The sequence below is a fragment of the Phyllobates terribilis genome, unplaced genomic scaffold (assembly GCF_046119375.1).
Source record: "Phyllobates terribilis strain yellow unplaced genomic scaffold, ASM4611937v1 Scaffold_14__1_contigs__length_39327217, whole genome shotgun sequence".
Lineage (NCBI taxonomy): Eukaryota > Metazoa > Chordata > Amphibia > Anura > Dendrobatidae > Phyllobates > Phyllobates terribilis.
The window spans coordinates 14920639-14939466 of record NW_027362774.1 but is presented as its reverse complement, the minus strand read 5'-3'; the positions used below and the strand labels follow the sequence as shown (position 1 = coordinate 14939466).

General features: G+C 53.5%; 1 pseudogene; it reads left to right on the top strand.

The window, feature by feature from the left end:
- LOC141175702 (fatty acyl-CoA hydrolase precursor, medium chain-like) overlaps positions 1–18828 on the top strand; it is a 139646-nt pseudogene that overhangs the window by 32082 nt on the left and 88736 nt on the right.

Genomic DNA, 18828 nt, shown 5'->3' with positions numbered 1-18828 from the left:
CAACGGGAGGGGTATGGCCTCAGGGCAGCCGACGTGGAAGATGGGGGTAGCAGGAACCACTCAGAGACGGTGCGGTGTAATTCAGGGTCTTTACTGGTAACAATGATAGACCCTCCCGGAGTACTTGCTAGCGAACGGGGCCTGGTCAGTCCTTGAGCAGATGGGATCTCCCCTGGCCAGGCGGAGTTGTAGGCCTCCCAAACTGACTGTACTCTTCTGGCTACCTTGCTAGAAGCGGATATAAGTAGCCCACGTCCCTGAGTGTACCGTGTGGTGCTCACCCGTATGGCCGGTGACTCGGGGCCTTCTATTGGCTTCCGCTCCACGATGGCGGTGCTGGTCCCACATGTGTGACCGTGCCTTCGGGTTTCTGGGCCTGAGGACCTGAAATCCCCTGCCGGTCGGCTTCTGCTGCTGGGTAAGAGTTAGTCCCCACAGCCTCGGATGCCGGGTCCGGTAAGAAAGCTTCTCAGTCAGGGCGAGCTCTGCAGCTGCCAGCCCCTGACTCGTAGTAGTATTGCTCCCACTGAGCTCCAGCTGTTTCTTCCTATGACTGTTTCTTGTCTCTACTCTCCTGGACTCCTAACCCTGCTTCAGCCCCGGGTTTTTATAGGGGAAGTTCTTCCCCTCCCAAGACTGGGCAGGAGGTGTGGCATGCACAGGATCCCTGACCAAAGGACCTCCCACCTGCTCTCAGACATAACATCTCTATCACTGTGGCAACCAGACCCCTGGGGTGTCACACAGTGACTGGCTGGCAATCCCTGCATGTTCATTGGCTCTGTAAAGAGCGCCAAACATGCAGGGTGGAGACCCGAGCTCCCGCCCGAGTAACCCGGAAATGCTCGGTGCTCGCCGAACATCCCGAGTAGTGAAATGCTCGTGTAGCACCCTGAGGATTCGGCTGCTGCAGGAGTATTGCACCTCAACCCAGAGGTGTGATATTCCACTCCCGGGTAAGGATGGAGTGTGGATCTGAGCTCGGTAGGCTGCATGCACTACATACATCCCATTTCCGAGGAACAGGCCGACGGTACTCCCACTTAGAAATGTGCAGGTACGACCGAGTCTGTTCCTGGCTGGAGTGGGAGGGGGGTGGTACATCCCATGTAGTGTAGGGGCAGATAGGGGGAGCAGCCTGGGTAAAGATAGGAGCTCATTGGGTGCTGGTCACCTGAGCTCACACATAGAGGGTGTATATAAGGTGGGCACCATCAAAGATCAGGGTCAGATGCAGAGAACAAGTCAGTTGGAGACCGCAAGACAGCTGCAGAGGAGCAGACAGTAAGCAGAGAGGAAGTCAGCCTGCAGCAAGAGAGAGACCCTGAGTGAGAGAGGAGCAAAGAAGGAGTACCCAGAGGGGAAAACAGAGAGGACCCAAGAACCCAAATTAAAGCACCGGGTGAGGAGTCGGCACAGGGTACCGGAACCCAAGCTGGTGGGGGCAGAAAACACACCCTAGCCAGAGACCGGAGGCCGTGGGCAGCATCTGCCACGGCCACCCATCACATCCACCCCGAAGGCACACCACATGAAGGGTCAGGTAACCCAAGGCCAAGGGTGTCCCAACAGAAGGCCCGAGGGAGCTGGACCTAGGTGGATCCCTGGTGGGGACGGCCAGAGAACGGGACAGAAGGAGAGCTCAGGGCCACGCTCCGGACTTGTTTGGGGGTTGGCTGGATCCAGGACCTGGTGGACGCAGCACGGCTCGGGTGGTCACTCGGAGCTGGAGTGACCAGTACAACATCTGCAGTAAGTAAACACCCTTAACTGCACAACCCGACTCTGTCTTCATTGCCGTCTGCACTGCACCACCACAACCCCCATCCTCTGCACCTGTCCTCCCTGAGGCTATACCCCTCCCGTTGGGGGTTATCCCACCAAGCTGCGCACCCACCATCAGCCTCAGCGGACCCTGCTGCAGCGGCGGCCACAGTGACCGCATCACAACGGGTGGCGTAGTCGACACAAAAGAACTCTTAATAACATCTGTAGGACTGCCACATAACACTGAGCTTGACGCCCTGGGCACGGGGCCGGGTCACAGCCGCTCGGAGACTACAACCCCCCATCTGATCCGGTGCCGGGTATTCCCCTCAAAAAGGAATATGTCCCAGGGGGCGCGTCAACTTTGGCGTAGTCGGCAGGATTACGTGCCCGCAACACCCGGGTACTGCGTGCCTGAAGAAAAGTGCAAGTTTACCTCAGAAAGAAATCTCCCGCCGGTTCCGGAGGGTCCACGCCATCGGACTCCATCACCAGTCGTTTCCCGCCGATTGTCCGCCATTTCCAACTTGTTCCCGCCATCTGCAGAGTTTCCCGCCACTGGGCGACGCTTCCCGCCAAAACCGCAGATTTCCCGCCTTGGAAGAGCAGCGGACGCCATTATGGGCGTGCCAAAGGAGGGCAGGAGGCCGCCTCCCATCGTGGGCCAGGACAGAAAATGGCGCCAAAAGTGGAAACCGCCCCCACCAACAGAGACTGTGATGCTGGAGGTGTCTGTCAGCGTGAAAGAACTACCCCTGGAGCTGACAGTCACCGAGTTGCCCCGGGACCACCCTCGAAGTGGGAGGAGACGAGAGAAAAGAGCAAAGATGGGTGCCGCCTGGAGCAGTCTGGAGCGAGCGCACCCGGAGGCAAGAAGTCTAACGAGGAGTAGCGGAGAAGCTTACCCGGATATGGAGAGAAAGCAGAACAGCACCGGCCCGCTGGCCAGGAGTCTGCTAAAGACCGAGGAAGGAGAGCAGAGCAGCACCGGCCCGCTGGCCAGGAGCCTGCTGGAAGAAGAGCAGAGCAGCACCGACCCGTTGGTCAGGAGCCTGCTAGACACCACGACCCCACTAGGCCTAGTGGAGGTCCTTGCACAGCTCCCCCGAGACCGGGAGTGTGCGCAGACTGCCCTGGAGGGCCTCGCACGGAGGATGGCCCGGGTACAGCGCGAGATACTGGCGGAGTGGAGCCGGGAGATGACCCAGCAAGCTGAGACCAGTCAACGGAGCACGCTACCCTGGAAGAGGAAGCAGACCGCCTCTGAGGATGGCGCGGGAGGACCCAAGGCCGGAGACGGCGCCGAGAAGGGAGCCGAACGCATGGAGGCAGGTAAAGGGGACGCCTATACCCCAAGCCGAGAAACCGCCCACCTGCCCCAGCTCCCCGTCGCAGAGCCCGAAAGTCCCCCTGCTGTGCCCGTAGCCGCATTGTCACCGCTATGGACTAGGCCCCGACCGGAAGCCGCCGCAGCGACCCCTGTGACGTCACGCGCCTCGACCCGGAGCGTGACAAAGCAGGAAATACCACCAGCCTGGTCGCAAGGCCTAGTACCCCCGGGCGCCGCATCACCAACAGCGCCCCCTACCTCCGCGGAGCCTCCGGCCTGGCCGCAAGGCCAGGTAGCCCAGGGCGCCGCCGTCCTAACGGTGCCCTTCACCTTCCAGGTGCCCCAGGCCTGGCCGCAAGGCCTGGGCAATCCGGGCGCCACCACCACCGCGCCCGCGCCCGTAAAACCAAGGGTGCCACACCTGGGGGAGGACTTGTTCAGCCAGCTCACATGGCCGGACGGGCGGCCCTTCATCTGGCCCGAAGGATACCATGAGCTGGAACGGCAGCAGAAACTAAGACCCCTGGATGAACCCCTGATTCCGGCTCCGAAGCCCGTGGCACGGATCTCGCCCCCGCTAGCGGAAGCACAGTTTGAGTGGGACCCCACCGGAGAAGATCTAATGGGGTTCACTCAGGAAACTAGGGCAGCTGCAGCAGAGCGCGCTGAGTGTTGCCGACAGCAGCTCGAAGAGTTCGCGAGGGAGCGGAGAGAGAGGCGGGTCCGGGAACAACAGGCCCAAATAAGGAGCGCCGAGCAGAAGAGCCGGACCAGGAGGGACCCCCGTGCAGCGCATTGTCCCCGCACCATCGGGACAGTGATCAAGTTCAACCAGCAGCATGGGTGGGGCTTCATCCGAGACAACAACACCCCCGGCGACGTCTTTGTCACGCGCAGAGACGTGGAGTCCCATCTGCCGGAGGGGCACAGAGGTCGTGACCTCTACATCGGAGACGAGGTCACCTTTACCCGGCACAAGTGTGCCAAAGGACCTTATGCCCTCCACGTACACCGCCTGACGGAGGAGGAGTTGCGGTGCGAGGAGGAGGAGCAAGAGGACCCGGACGGGTCTGAAGTAACAACCAGCTATAAGCAAAGAGCAGGAGGAAGACGCCGTTGAGTGCGGCAGAGCAAGTGATGTAAATAGTTACCCGACCGGGTACCAAAGAAACTGTTGATACATATATATATAGTCCCCGTTGGGACCAGCTGAGTGAACTGTTTACCCGTTAACCCCTTAATCCCACAGGCTGAGGACTGTGAGCAGCCATTCCCTTCCCTCTACCTGGCCGAGGACTGAGAGCGGCCACTACCCCTTTTGTATATAGTTGCGCTTCCTAAAGCGCCCCCTACCGGTTTTATAGGAAAACCATTTTTCTAGAGAAACTGTTGCACTTTTCCCGGACACACGTTGCACAGTGTCCGGAGGAGGAACCTGAAACAAGAAACGACTACGAGAATGTTTATATGAAAAGTTTTATATATATAATGTTTTATATGTTTTATTATGTTTATATGAAAAAAAAAAAAAAAAAAAATTTTGTATGTTTTGGTGTTTTTGTCTTTACAGCCCGAGGACGTGCTGTGATTTACCAGGGGGGAATGTAGCACCCTGAGGATTCGGCTGCTGCAGGAGTATTGCACCTCAACCCAGAGGTGTGATATTCCACTCCCGGGTAAGGATGGAGTGTGGATCTGAGCTCGGTAGGCTGCATGCACTACATACATCCCATTTCCGAGGAACAGGCCGACGGTACTCCCACTTAGAAATGTGCAGGTACGACCGAGTCTGTTCCTGGCTGGAGTGGGAGGGGGGTGGTACATCCCATGTAGTGTAGGGGCAGATAGGGGGAGCAGCCTGGGTAAAGATAGGAGCTCATTGGGTGCTGGTCACCTGAGCTCACACATAGAGGGTGTATATAAGGTGGGCACCATCAAAGATCAGGGTCAGATGCAGAGAACAAGTCAGTTGGAGACAGCAAGACAGCTGCAGAGGAGCAGACAGTAAGCAGAGAGGAAGTCAGCCTGCAGCAAGAGAGAGACCCTGAGTGAGAGAGGAGCAAAGAAGGAGTACCCAGAGGGGAAAACAGAGAGGACCCAAGAACCCAAATTAAAGCACCGGGTGAGGAGTCGGCACAGGGTACCGGAACCCAAGCTGGTGGGGGCAGAAAACACACCCTAGCCAGAGACCGGAGGCCGTGGGCAGCATCTGCCACGGCCACCCATCACATCCACCCCGAAGGCACACCACATGAAGGGTCAGGGAACCCAAGGCCAAGGGTGTCCCAACAGAAGGCCCAAGGGAGCTGGACCTAGGTGGATCCCTGGTGGGGACGGCCAGAGAACGGGACAGAAGGAGAGCTCAGGGCCACGCTCCGGACTTGTTTGGGGGTTGGCTGGATCCAGGACCTGGTGGACGCAGCACGGCTCGGGTGGTCACTCGGAGCTGGAGTGACCAGTACAACATCTGCAGTAAGTAAACACCCTTAACTGCACAACCCGACTCTGTCTTCATTGCCGTCTGCACTGCACCACCACAACCCCCATCCTCTGCACCTGTCCTCCCTGAGGCTATACCCCTCCCGTTGGGGGTTATCCCACCAAGCTGCGCACCCACCATCAGCCTCAGCGGACCCTGCTGCAGCGGCGGCCACAGTGACCGCATCACAACGGGTGGCGTAGTCGACACAAAAGAACTCTTAATAACATCTGTAGGACTGCCACATAACACTGAGCTTGACGCCCTGGGCACGGGGCCGGGTCACAGCCGCTCGGAGACTACAACCCCCCATCTGATCCGGTGCCGGGTATTCCCCTCAAAAAGGAATATGTCCCAGGGGGCGCGTCACTCGGGCGAGTACCAAGCAGTGTCGAGCATGCTCGCTCAACACTAGTAGTGAGTGAATAAATCGGACCACCACTCTTTCCACTATCTCTGCTGGAGAGCAGGTCTCAGGCTGCAGCCAATTGTGCAACAGATGTAACAGGTTGAACATCTGGGACCGGGGAGGCTTGTTTTAGAAGCACCAGAGGTGCACCTGTAAGGTACGCAGGGCAGTAGTCATGGTTGAGGGGCTGTTGTTCTCCCACACCCTGGCACCCAACTCACAAATAAGCAGTGTCCCAATTCCCATGTGCTGTGGATGTAGTGCATAACACCCACTTTTTGGCTGGAGGCCTCCCCTGTCTCCATGATCCAGGAACAGTCGCACATAAATCAGAGGACACTCTCTTCATAACCAACAGTTCAACCTTACTTTAGCAGTCCATGTTCAATTGATGTTACAGCACAGTACATTTCCATGTTCTATGTATGTGCAGCCTGAGCTATCCCTTTAGGTAATGGCTCTTGTGGCCCCTAGGATACTCCACCTGGGTCCACGACTCTCTTGAGTCCTGTCCCGCCTCCATCACACGTCTCACACTTTCCAATGTCTAGTTCTTGCCATAGGCCTCGAACCTTGCAGGGTTGTCCGCAGAAAACAGTGTCCAACGTCCTCACGCTGCCCAAACAGTCTGTACTTGCCATTCCCTCCAGCCCTCTGGCCTTGAACGTTGCTAACACTTTATCTTCCAATCTAATCTCCAATTATCTCTATCTGACTTAAACCAGGACGTGGTTGCCTTTTACTGGCCCTAACCCCTCCCACTTTGGGCTGGACCAATCACCAACCATCCCCTTTCTCTATCTGCTCTAGCAGTTAGTTGCTGGACAAACTTTACCTTTCACCTTTTTAACTTCAATCACTACCTTCTAACAGTATGCACTGAACTTCCTATATCTAATGTGCCCCCAACTAAATCTTCCCCCTTTCAACTTAATCCCCTTTATATACTCTAAACTTAACCCTAGACTTTCCCTATACACTGTACATGAATAACATTATATATTAATCACAATACATTACATTAACCGCGTACAAGTGTCTATGAAACTCTATGCAGATTCACACGTTAATACAGTCACAAAAATACAATAAAACCATACACTTGGTACAAACACTGTTTAGAGAGTGAGATAAATATGACAGCCCCTTTCATACCCGTTACACCCAAATCTCCAGGGTGCTGCCCAAACTTGCTTAATCTTCGCCTTTGCTGAACTCCTTGGCATCCTGCAGAGAAGGTCATAGTATACTTTCTGCAGTTCCCCAGTAAGTTATGGAGCAAGAACCTCTGCCCATTGCTCTAGGGGCAGTTTTTCCCTGTCTGCCACTTTTTTTAACCCCTTCACGACCGGAGCATTTTCTTTTTTTTGTGTTTTCGTTTTTTTGCTCACTTTCTTCCCAGAGCAAGAACTTTTTTATTTTTCTGTCTATATGGCCGCGTGAGGGCTTATTTTTTGCAGGACGAGTTTTACTTTTGAACAACATCACTGGTTTTACCATATCTTGTACTGGAAAATGGGAAAAAAAATCCAAGTGCAGTGAAATTGCAAAAAAAATGCAATTCCACAGTTTTTTTTTTTTTTTACCAGGGTCACTGAATGCTAAAACTAACCTGCCATTACTATTCTCCAGGTCATTACGAGTTCATAGACTCCAAACATGTATAGGTTCTTTTTTATTTAAGTGGTTAAAAAAAATCCAAAGTTTGCTAAAAAAGGTGACATTTTCCGAGACCCGTAGCGTTTCTATTTTTCGGGATCTGGGGCCGGGTGAGGGTTTATTTTTTGCGGGCTGAGCTGATGTTTTTATTGAGACCATTTTAGGGTAGATCCGATGTTTTGATCACCCGTTATTGAATTTTATTGCAATGTTGCGGCGACAAAAAAAACTTAATTCTGGATCTTTTTCTCTCGTTGCGCCGTTTACTGATCGGATTAATTATTTTCTTATATTGATAGATCGGTCGATTCTGAACGCAGCGATACCAAATATGTGTATTTTTTTATTATTATTTTATTTTGAATGGGGCAAAAAGGGGATGATTTAAACTATTATATAATTTTTTATTTTTTTAATATTTTTAAAAACTTTTTTTACACTTTTTGCTTGCTTCAATAGTCTTCATGGAAGACTAGAAGCTGCAATTCTCTGATCGCCCGTATGCAGCAGAAATGCTCGCTTGCTATGAGCGCCGATCACTTGGCGGCACTCATAGCAATCAGGAAATGACAACCACAGGGGTCTGCTGTAGACCCTGGGTTGTCATTCCAACCTATCGGTGACCCGCGATCACATGACGGGGTCACCGATGGGCTGGGTAAGTAACGCTCTTCCTGCGCAGCGCTGTTAAATGCCGCTGTCAAAGATTGACAGCGGCATTTAACTAGTTAACAGCCGCGGGTGGATTGCGATTCCACCCACGGCTGTTGCGGGCACATGTCAGCTGTAAGAATCAGCTGATATGTGCCCGGTTCAGAGTGGGCTCACCGCCAGAGCCCCCTCTGAACCGGCCTTTCCGACGTGGTGCGAATTATTAGGGACCACCTCGGAAAGGGGTTAAAGACAGTCAGAAAAGCCTTGACGTCATACTCCAGAGTCACTTTCTGCAAGGTCTCCCATACAGTTCACCTCACATGGTTACCTTCACCTTGGCTGGTGGAAGGTGCTGTCTCACTGGCCCGGCAGTTTCTGCCAAGAGAGACATCTGATGCTGCTGCTGTTGCAACTGCTGCTGAAACTGTAGCTGCTGCTGTTGAAACTGCTGGATCAGGAGTTTGTTGGTTTATTGTTGGTCCTGCTCCTGCTGCATATTAGCCTGGACCAGTTGCTTAATAAGCTCCTCCATGCTTTCAGACTGTGTTTTCAAAGCTGTAACAGTTTTTAATCAGCACATTCAATCTTTACACTGTAATCACCTGGATGATTTCCTCGATACACATAAAATGTACACTTGTTGGAGAAAGGTTGAACTTGATGGACATAGGTCTTTTTTCAACCAATGCAACTATGTAACTTGGAACTGTGCTCAGCATTCTAACACCAGCAGTAGGGATTCACGCTCTCAGGTAGGCATTTGGTAGCATTCACACAGGCACTGGACCCTTGTATCAAAGCAATGTGATGATTATTTCCACAGGTTGCACAGCACCAGAAACAAAAACCATAAACACAAAATCAATAGCCTTGTCCAGGCGCTAACCAAGTAAATTAGACCCTGGCTACTCACACATGGTTGAGCTAGTCCTAGGTCGGTCAAACAAAATGGCTATTGTACATAGCAACCAGTGATATTTGCATTTTGGTGCAAACGGCCGGTGCAGACTCTTCTCAGAGAGATTTCAGCTTGTCTCTCTCTGTAGCCCCAATACAAATCCACTCTGCTCAGCTTCCACAGCTGACACTGACTAAGGTGAACAGCTAGCCTGGTTATATGCAGAGCCAACCAGGTGCATCTAATCAGGACCTGTAGAGCAAGGATTTAACCCTAGCTTACCTGTCTTAAGTAATATATGATTATTTCAGTGACACAAGTGAGTTTTTTTTTTTCTTTTTTTCATTTTTATTTCTATTATCGATTCTGTATATTTCAGGTGCTTACAGGTAGAAGACACCATGAGTGACATGTTCAAATATTACCAAACCTCTTTACAGCTGCCCCGATCCTCAGAAGATTGCCTGTACCTGAATGTGTTTACTCCGGCCGACAGAGACAAAGAATCTAGGTTACCTGTAAGTATCTGCAGTGTTTACGTCTACTAATTCCCGAGGGTCCTCACAGCTGCGTGCGCCCTGTTAGGAGTGTCATTATTTTGTAAAATTGCTTTTAATTACATTTTCTTTCAGTCTTTGTTGGTGTTAAATCTTAAGAGTTTTGTTTTGTGCTTTTACATTAGTTTCCTACTGTTTTTCTTAGATGCATGTCTTTGACACCTGTAACATTCAGGCTATGTGCCCACGATTTTTTCCTGAGCGTTTCTGCATCTCCCTGGCAGAAAAAACGCATGCAGATTGTACAAGCGGATTGTACATGCGGATTGTACATGCAGATTGTACATGAGTTTTTCCTGCCAGGGACATGCGGATGTGATACGTTCTTCACTTGCATTTCCGCATGCGGGTTGACAAGCGCTTTCCAAGCAATTTTAGCATCATTTGGAAAAGTGCTTGACAACTTGGTCACACTATATAAATCCATGCAACCGGCATGGATTTATATAGTGTGACCGTAAAAGAATGGCAAAAAATAAAAAATAAATCTTTACTTACCTTCCGATGGCCCCCGCAGTGTTACTTCGCTCCGTCCTGGCTTGCTGGCAGCTTGCGTTACACTACACTGAAGGACCTGCCGTCACATGACTAAATGATGTCAGCGCAGGTCCTTCAGTCCACCGCGATCTGCCGGCAAGCGAAGACAAGGAGACCGGGGGCCATCAGAAGGTAAATATAATATTTATTTTTTATTTTATTCTTTTTTTTACAGGTACTATGGTACCCGAGTCCGGAGGAGAGTCTCCTCTCCTCCACACCCCGGTACCATCCGCACATAGAAACACATATTATCAGTGGGTGCAAATGTGCTGACACGGATAATATGCGTTTCAATGCAAGTCAATGGCGGCAATTACGCTGCGTGTCCACAAAATTAATGGACATGCTGCGTATTTTTCTGCAATGATAATCCACAGCGGAAATTTCCGCAGCATGTGCACAGCCCATGCGGATTATCATTGGGGAACATGGCAGGCCTTCTACCATGCGTTTTTTAAGCTTTTCTGCAGCATTTCTGCCGCTGCGGAAACTCTTAAAAAATGCATCGTGGGCACACAGCCTAAGTGTGTGAGCGATATCTGCTGCACCATATAACACTATATGCAGTTTTGTGAGAAGGTTACCAGTGGAGCCCTGGAAGAATAATGACTTTTCCCATTCATTTTATTCTGTTCCCCTTTCCCCTAGGTCATGGTTTTTATATATGGTGGTGGGCTTCTGATCGGTTACGCTGGCATGTTTGATGGCTCCGCACTTAGTGCCTATGAGAACGCAGTGATTGTGCCCCTACAGTACAGGCTGGGGATCCTGGGGTTCTTCAGGTAAAGATATTCACAGTCCTCCACAATTTATATCCTCCTTTATTCATCATTTACCATCAGTACAGGATCAGTAATGTAATGTATGTTCACAGTGACTCCCACCAGCAGAATAGTGAGTGCAGCTCTGATCAGCTGTTACTCACTGTGAAGATTGTGGGTGTGGTGGCTGCAGATCCTGCTGTGTGTTCCTTAGGTCTGTGAGAACCAACACCTCTCCACCTGGGGATCTGCTCTCTCCTACCCAGGGTGGGAGTGGGGTTCCTCAGATGAGTGATGGAGCCAAGTCCCAGTCTTCTGCTTCCCGAACCGGGCCAGCGGGGGGCAGGAGAAAACAGCAACTGGCCTGCACATCGGAGGACTTGGGGGTGAGACGCTCCACCAGGAGTCGCAGCAATGTGGCTCCTACTTCCCACCGGGACTGTGGAGACTCCTAGTAGCCGCAAGGCTTCCAGCATGGAGGGCAAGCCTGACAGCATGCATGATGGCGCTCCTTCCGGAGGAAAGCTGAGTGCTCACGGAGGTGAGGCCGACCTCAGTAAGCAAGGTTGGGGGCTGCAAAGTCACCGGAAGTCTGTGTCCACCTATGCCTCCCGGGTCATGATCCACCTCCATGAGTATGAAGATGCGAGTAAGCTCGTCAGGAGGCTTCGGGAGGAGCAACGTTGCACAAGCACCAAAGCTGCAGGAGCCTCCAAATCGAGGAAGGCTAAACTCCAGGCGGAGGTAAAGAGGCTCACCAGTGAGATTCATGTGCTGGAACTAAGGAAAGCTGTCATCAGAGAGCAGAGTGGTCCGTTTAAGGAAAAACTAGTTAATGAAGACCGCTTCAGAGAAATGGCTGATAACAGAGAGCAAAGGCAGATGGGGCTGCAACCTGAGAGCCAGGTGGATGATGAGAGTGATGATGACCAGCAGAAAGCCCCACCTGCCAGCCTGCAAAGTCACCCCCAGGCCACGTGCAGCGAGATCCCTGCAGCACAGGCGACAATGACATCGGGTCGCAGTTCTGCCGGCTCTAGGGAGGACAGTGACAGCAGTGGCCAGGGAGGAGCGCTAATGGCCGAGATAAAGCTCCTGGAGTTCCCAATGTGCCTCCAAAACTTCCATCTTGGTGACGATCTACCTGAAGAGGCACCTGGGGGCCACAAAAAGGCTAAGAAGATCAAGCCAAAGCTTCAGGATGTGGTAAGCTATGTATATGTGGCACCCCAGGGATCTGGTTTCCACAGTAACAAGCAATGTTATGTCTGAGAGCAGGTGGGAGGTCTCTTGGCCAGGGATCCTGTGCATGCCACACCTCCTGCCCAGTCTTGGGAGGGGAAGACCTTCCCCTATATAAACCCGGGGCTGAAGCAGGGTTAGTCAGTCAAGGAGAGTAGAGACAAGAAACAGTCACAGGAAGAAACAGCAGAAGCTCAGTGGGAGCAATACTACTACAAGTCAGGGGCTGGCAGCTGCAGAGCTCGCCCTGACTGAGAAGCTTTCTTACCGGACCCGGCGTCCGAGGCTGTGGGGACTAACTCTTACCCAGCAGCAGAAGCCGACCGGCAGGGGATTTCAGGTCCTCAGGCCCAGAAACCCGAAGGCACGGTCACACGCGTGGGACCAGCGCCGCCATCGTGGAGCGGAAGCCATTAGAAGGCCCCGAGTCACCGGCCATACGGGTGAGCACCACACGGTACACTCAGGGACGTGGGCTACTTATATCCGCTTCTAGCAAGGTAGCCAGAAGAGTACAGTCAGTTTGGGAGGCCTACAACTCCGCCTGGCCAGGGGAGATCCCATCTGCTCAAGGACTGACCAGGCCCCGTTCGCTAGCAAGTACTCCGGGAGGGTCTATCGTTGTTACCAGTAAAGACCCTGAATTACACCGCACCGTCTCTGAGTGGTTCCTGCTACCCTCATCTTCCACGTCGGCTGCCCTGAGGCCATACCCCTCCCGTTGGGGGTTATACTATCACGCTGCACAATTCTACACCGGCCTCAGCGGTCTGCCCTGCAGCGGCAGCTCCATAGCTGCAAATCAACGGGTGGCGTAGTCGACACTCAAATAACATCTATCAAGACTGCCACACACTGAGTTGACTCCCTGGGCACGGACCGGGTCCCCGCCACTCGGAGACTACAACCCTCATCTGATCCGGTTCCGGGTAAGCCCCCGTGCGCGAGACGCTGCGCGACACAGCAGGCCCAGGGGCGCGTCAACTTTGGCGTAGTCGGCAGGATTTCGTGCCCGCAACCACCGGGTACTGCGTGCCTGAAAAAGAGACTTTTAAAACTTACCATCCGTGAAGTTTTCCCGCCATCGGTGAAGATTCCCGCCATCCGGCGCCATTTTCAGCCTTCTTCCCGCCATCTGTGAAGATTCCCGCCATCCGGCGCCATCTTCAGCCTTCTTCCCGCCATCCGTGGAGTTTTCCCGCCGTTGGACGCCATCTTGAGGACGCCGCGCGGGAAGAAGAGGGGCGTGGACTCCGAAAGCGCGCGAGAACTGAAGCCCCGCCTCACGTCCGGACGTTGCGTAAGGTCCTGGAAGGAGCCCAGCAGACGCCGACGTCACCGGAGCGCGACGGAAGGTCCTCAACCCTGACGATCTACTGCGGAGCCGCGGCCTACGGAACAGGATCATCGCAAGGTAGGCCACGGTCCACTAGGGGGGAGGAAGATGTCGGATGCGGAGGAGAGCTTCATTGCCTCAACCCCCGCCAGCGCCACCGCTGCTGCAGTTATGCCCTTCACCATGCCCTATATCCCGGGAGCAGTTTGGCTACCCCAGTACTCAGGGGAGTCACATACCCTGCATGACTTTAGAGAAAAGCTGGATAGCCTCTTCCAGGTGTACCCCCTCACAGAAGAGCAAAAAGTGAGCATCCTGGTGGCCCAACTAACCGGGGCAGCCAAAAGGGAAGTAAAATCCTGGCCACCTGGGAGGAAGACTGTCGCAGGGATACTAACCCGGCTGAAGGATACCTTTGATACCCGCACCTCAGCCGAGATTAAGCTTAGATTCTACGGGTGCAAGCAGCGAGCGCATGAGAGTATAAGGGACTATGCACTAAACCTACAAGAGGCCCTGAGGGCCATTAAGCAGACCGACCCTGATGGAGTGGGAAACGAGGACAGGCTGTTGACCGAACAATTTATAGAGGGACTATATTGTAATGCCCACCGAACCCAGTTGCGGGCGATGGCCTTACAGGATCCCCATCTGGGCTTTGCACAGTTCAAGGACAGAGCCATCCGGGTGCTCCGAGAACCGGCACCGGGTGGCGTTGTGACCCACAGGCGCCCAGCTATCACTTACCACCAGGAGGCGGCGCCCTTGTCGGCAGGGCCTGTGGGAGCTGATGCGCAGGCTTTGGACAATGACCCGGCTCCAGACCTACACCATCAGGTCCAAGAGCTAGCTAAGAGCGTTGCTGCGCTAACCCGAACTGTGCAGTCTTTACAGGTTTCCACCCCAGGGAAGATCCAGCTGGCATCCGGACCGGAGGACATCCCGTGGCGTCGACCAAGGAGGACCCCACCGGCCAGAGGAAGACCCAGTGACCGATACAGCGAAGACGGACGACCCATCTGCCGCCGCTGCAATCAACCCGGACATATGGCAAGGTACTGTTCTTTAAACGGGCACAACCTGGGGTAGAGGGCCAACCCCCAGGAAAAAGATCACCAGGCCCATCGAACTGGCGCGACAGATATGTGGGAGGACGTCCAGTCTTGCCTGTGGTACTGGATGGCATTCCCATGAGTGCCCTACTGGACACCGGGTCACAGGTCACCACCATCCCGTACGTGCTCTTTAAGCAGTACTGGAATGACTCGGATATTACCCGCTACCCTGACGACGACTTGAGTATCATCGCCAGCAATGGCCAGCCCGTGCCACAGATCGGATTTAAAGAGGTGACCATCAAAATCGGTAGAGTCGAACTGGCAGCACAGGGACTGATCATTGTAGATATTGACAAACATGAGAGTCACCCAAAAATAACTCTAGGAACTAATGTAATTGAAAATTGTCTTTCAGAGGTGATTTTCCTTTTACAGCAGGTTGCCAAGAACGCCAGCTCCGGCGAGCAGCGGGTGCTCCAGAAAGAGATCCGGGCACTGATGCGACGGCAACAGGTGGAACTCTCCGGCGGTGAGATTGGTAGCGTAAGAATGTGTGACCCTTTTCCTATTGCCATGCCCCCAAAAAGTGAAATGATGATTTGGTGCCGGGCAGCTATTGGTCTGAGAGGTAGAGATTACCAGGCAATGGTAGAACCAGTTTACTCAGACAGTAGGCCCACCATCTTGACAGCACGGGGGGTGGTTAATGTACGCCATGGGAGGGTGCCCGTTCGCATAATCAATATCGGGAAGAGGGAAGTGTACCTGCCCCGGTATGCCACGCTAGCCAAATTATATACCATTAACCAAAATGCTATACAATCTGTGGAACCCTTGCCTCCATCTCACCCGGAGGAAGGTAACGGCTCTAAGAAAACAATGGAGGACTGGTGTCAGCAACTACATTTGGGTACTGACTCCACTCCCTCACATCAGAAACAGGGAGTCTATCGGGTGGTTCAAGAGTACGAGAGAGTGTTTAGTAAACACCCGTTAGACTTCGGGCGAGTCAAGGGGGTAGAACACCACATCCCCACGGGAGACCATCCTCCCATAAAAGAGAGGTATCGACCCGTACCCCCTGCACACTACCAACACGCCAAGGGGATGCTTAGAGACATGAAGGAGGCTGGGGTGATCAGGGATAGCTGTAGCCCCTGGGCAGCTCCACTAGTCTTAGTCAGAAAAAAGGACAACACCATGAGGATGTGTGTAGATTACCGGAAAATCAACCGTATCACACACAAGGATGCGTACCCCTTACCAAGGATAGAGGAGTCATTGGCTGCTTTAAGATCTGCTAACTTCTTCTCTACCTTGGATCTCACTAGCGGGTACTGGCAGGTTCCTGTAGCAGAGGCGGACCGGGAGAAGACCGCATTCACCACCCCGATGGGACTTAGCGAGTTCACCTGCATGCCGTTCGGACTCTGCAACGCACCAGGAACCTTCCAACGACTAATGGAGTGTTGTCTGGGCCACAGAAACTTCGAGACGGTCCTGTTGTACCTGGACGATGTCATCGTATATTCCAAGACGTATGAGGACCACCTGAAACACCTGGCGGAAGTGTTCGAAGCTCTGGTGAGTTACGGCCTAAAGGTGAAACCCTCCAAGTGTCACCTCCTGAAACCAAAGGTGCAGTACCTGGGACACGTGGTGAGCGCTGACGGAGTGGCTCCCGACCCTGATAAGATCACCGCAATTAAGGAATGGCCAAGCCCCTCCAGCGTAAAAGAAGTGCGGCAGTTCCTCGGGTTGGTAGGCTACTACCGAAGGTTTATTCCCGGTTTCACCAAAAAGGCAGCACCTATGCAGGACCTCCTGATAGGCCAGTCCCGGAAGGCCAAGAACCAGAAGCCGCCCTTCAAATGGGAGGAGCTGGAAGAAGAGTCCTTCCGCCAGCTGAAGATGGCCCTCACGGGGGACGAAATCCTGGCGTACCCGGATTATAGCCAGCCCTTTATCCTCTACACCGACGCCAGTAACATCGGGCTAGGAGCCGTACTGTCCCAGATCCAGAAGGGGAAGGAACGAGTAATCGCCTACACCAGCCGAAAGCTGCGACCCACCGAAAGGAACCCCGAGAATTACAGCTCATTTAAGCTAGAGTTCCTGGCCGTAGTATGGGCAGTCACCGAGCGCTTTAAGCATTACCTCGCTTCTTCCCGGTTAACCGTGTACACGGATAACAACCCGTTGACACACCTGGACACGGCAAGACTCGGTGCCCTGGAGCAGAGGTGGATGGCCCGTCTGTCCAACTACGAGTTCACAATCAAATACCGTGCCGGACGCTCCAATACCAACGCGGACGCCCTGTCCAGGATGCCCAACCTGCCGGACGAAGGAGAAGATCCGGAGGGACTGGAAGAAGTTGAACTCCCTGCGTTCCACCGTCATGGGACTATCCAGTACTCCCACCGGGTAAGGAGTAAGCAGGCTGCTACGTTGAACCCCTTACCTCACTACAACTGGGCGGAAACGCAAGACAGCGACCCTGCCGTCCGACTGGTGAAGGAGATGCTGACTCGCCCGGAGGCTTGCCTTGAACCAGACGCTCCGGAGGAAGCCAAACAACTATGGGCAGAGAGGAGTCGACTGTTCCTTTACAAGGGGAAGTTGTGCCGCAGAATGGTTAACTCCCGGACGCATGAACTACTCTGGCAAGTAGTGGTGCCACGAAGAGACGCAGCCATGGTGATGGAGGCATACCACGACGGAGCTGGACACTTCGGGTGGAAGAAGCTGGAGTTCCTGCTGCGCGAGCGATTCCACTGGGTAGGCATGAGGGGAACCATTGAGAAGTGGTGCAGAGACTGTGGCCCGTGCAACCTAAGAAGGAAGGACCGTGCCAGCCAGAAGACTCCCCTGCAGTCCATCGTCACCCGGCAGCCGTTGGAACTGGTAGCCTTGGATCATGTAAAACTGACCCCAAGCAGAAGTGGCTACGTCTACGCACTAACCATCGTGGATCACTACTCCCGGTTCTTGGTTGTCGTCCCCGTCAAGGACTTAACAGCTCGAACAGCAGCGAGAGCCTTCCAGCAGCATTTCTGCCGTCCACACGGGTACCCGGACCAAGTGTTGACAGACCAGGGACCTGCCTTTGAAGCGGAGGTCTTCCAAGAATTCTGCACTCTGTATGGCTGCCGGAAGATAAGGACGACACCCTATCATCCGCAAACGAATGGACTTTGTGAGAAAATGAACCAGGTGGTAATGGATCTTCTGAAAACGTTGCCCCTGGAAGAACGCAGTCTGTGGCCTGAGAAGCTGCCCGATCTGGTGGACCTATACAACCACATCCCGGTAGGTTCCACCAACTGTACCCCGGCTTACCTAATGAGGGCAAGACCTGGTAAGTTACCTGTTGACCTGGAAATGGGAGTCCTGACACCCGAGGACACTTCACCAGAAGCAGACTGGGACACAGAGAGGCAGCAGCAGTACCGGAGAGTACAGGAGAGCGTGGAGCGAAGTCTCTGTCAGGCTAGGGAAAGACAAGAGAAAACTTACAACCAGTATGCTCCCGCTGTTCCCCTGGTACCCGGAGAGCAGGTCTTGAAGAGGAAGAGACGGCTCCACAAGTTGGACGACCAGTGGGAGAAGGACCCGTACACCGTACTGCCCTCAAGCCACGAGAACCCGAAGGTTTGTACCATCAGTAAAGACGGAGGGGAAACTACAGCCATTGTATCCCGGGACCACCTGAAGAAGTGTCCCGAACAACTGAGGAACCCTGAAGAGGAACAAGAAGACCATCGACCCGTAGAGGAAAGGGAAGATATGGTTAGTACTGTGCTCGGGGACTTCCCTCGGTCTTGGACTCAAGTCGATGGTGCAGTTGTGGTACCCGTACTCACCTTCCTCCAACCAGCATCCCAAGCACCTACGGAGCAACAGGTAGAGCTGGAAGAACAGCCGGTCCAGGAGGCAGAAGACCCCACACCCGCAGACCAGGAGGATCAACCCTCTGCTTGCAGTGAGCCTGCCATATCCCTAGTGAGCCAAAGGGCCCGTAGACCGCTGCCCAGTTTACCCTTAACAGCTCCTACACCCTGTAGTTCAGGGCCAGACAGTCAGCTCCGTAGGTCCACTAGGGCCACTAGAGGCCAGTTACCCGCACGTTGGAGGA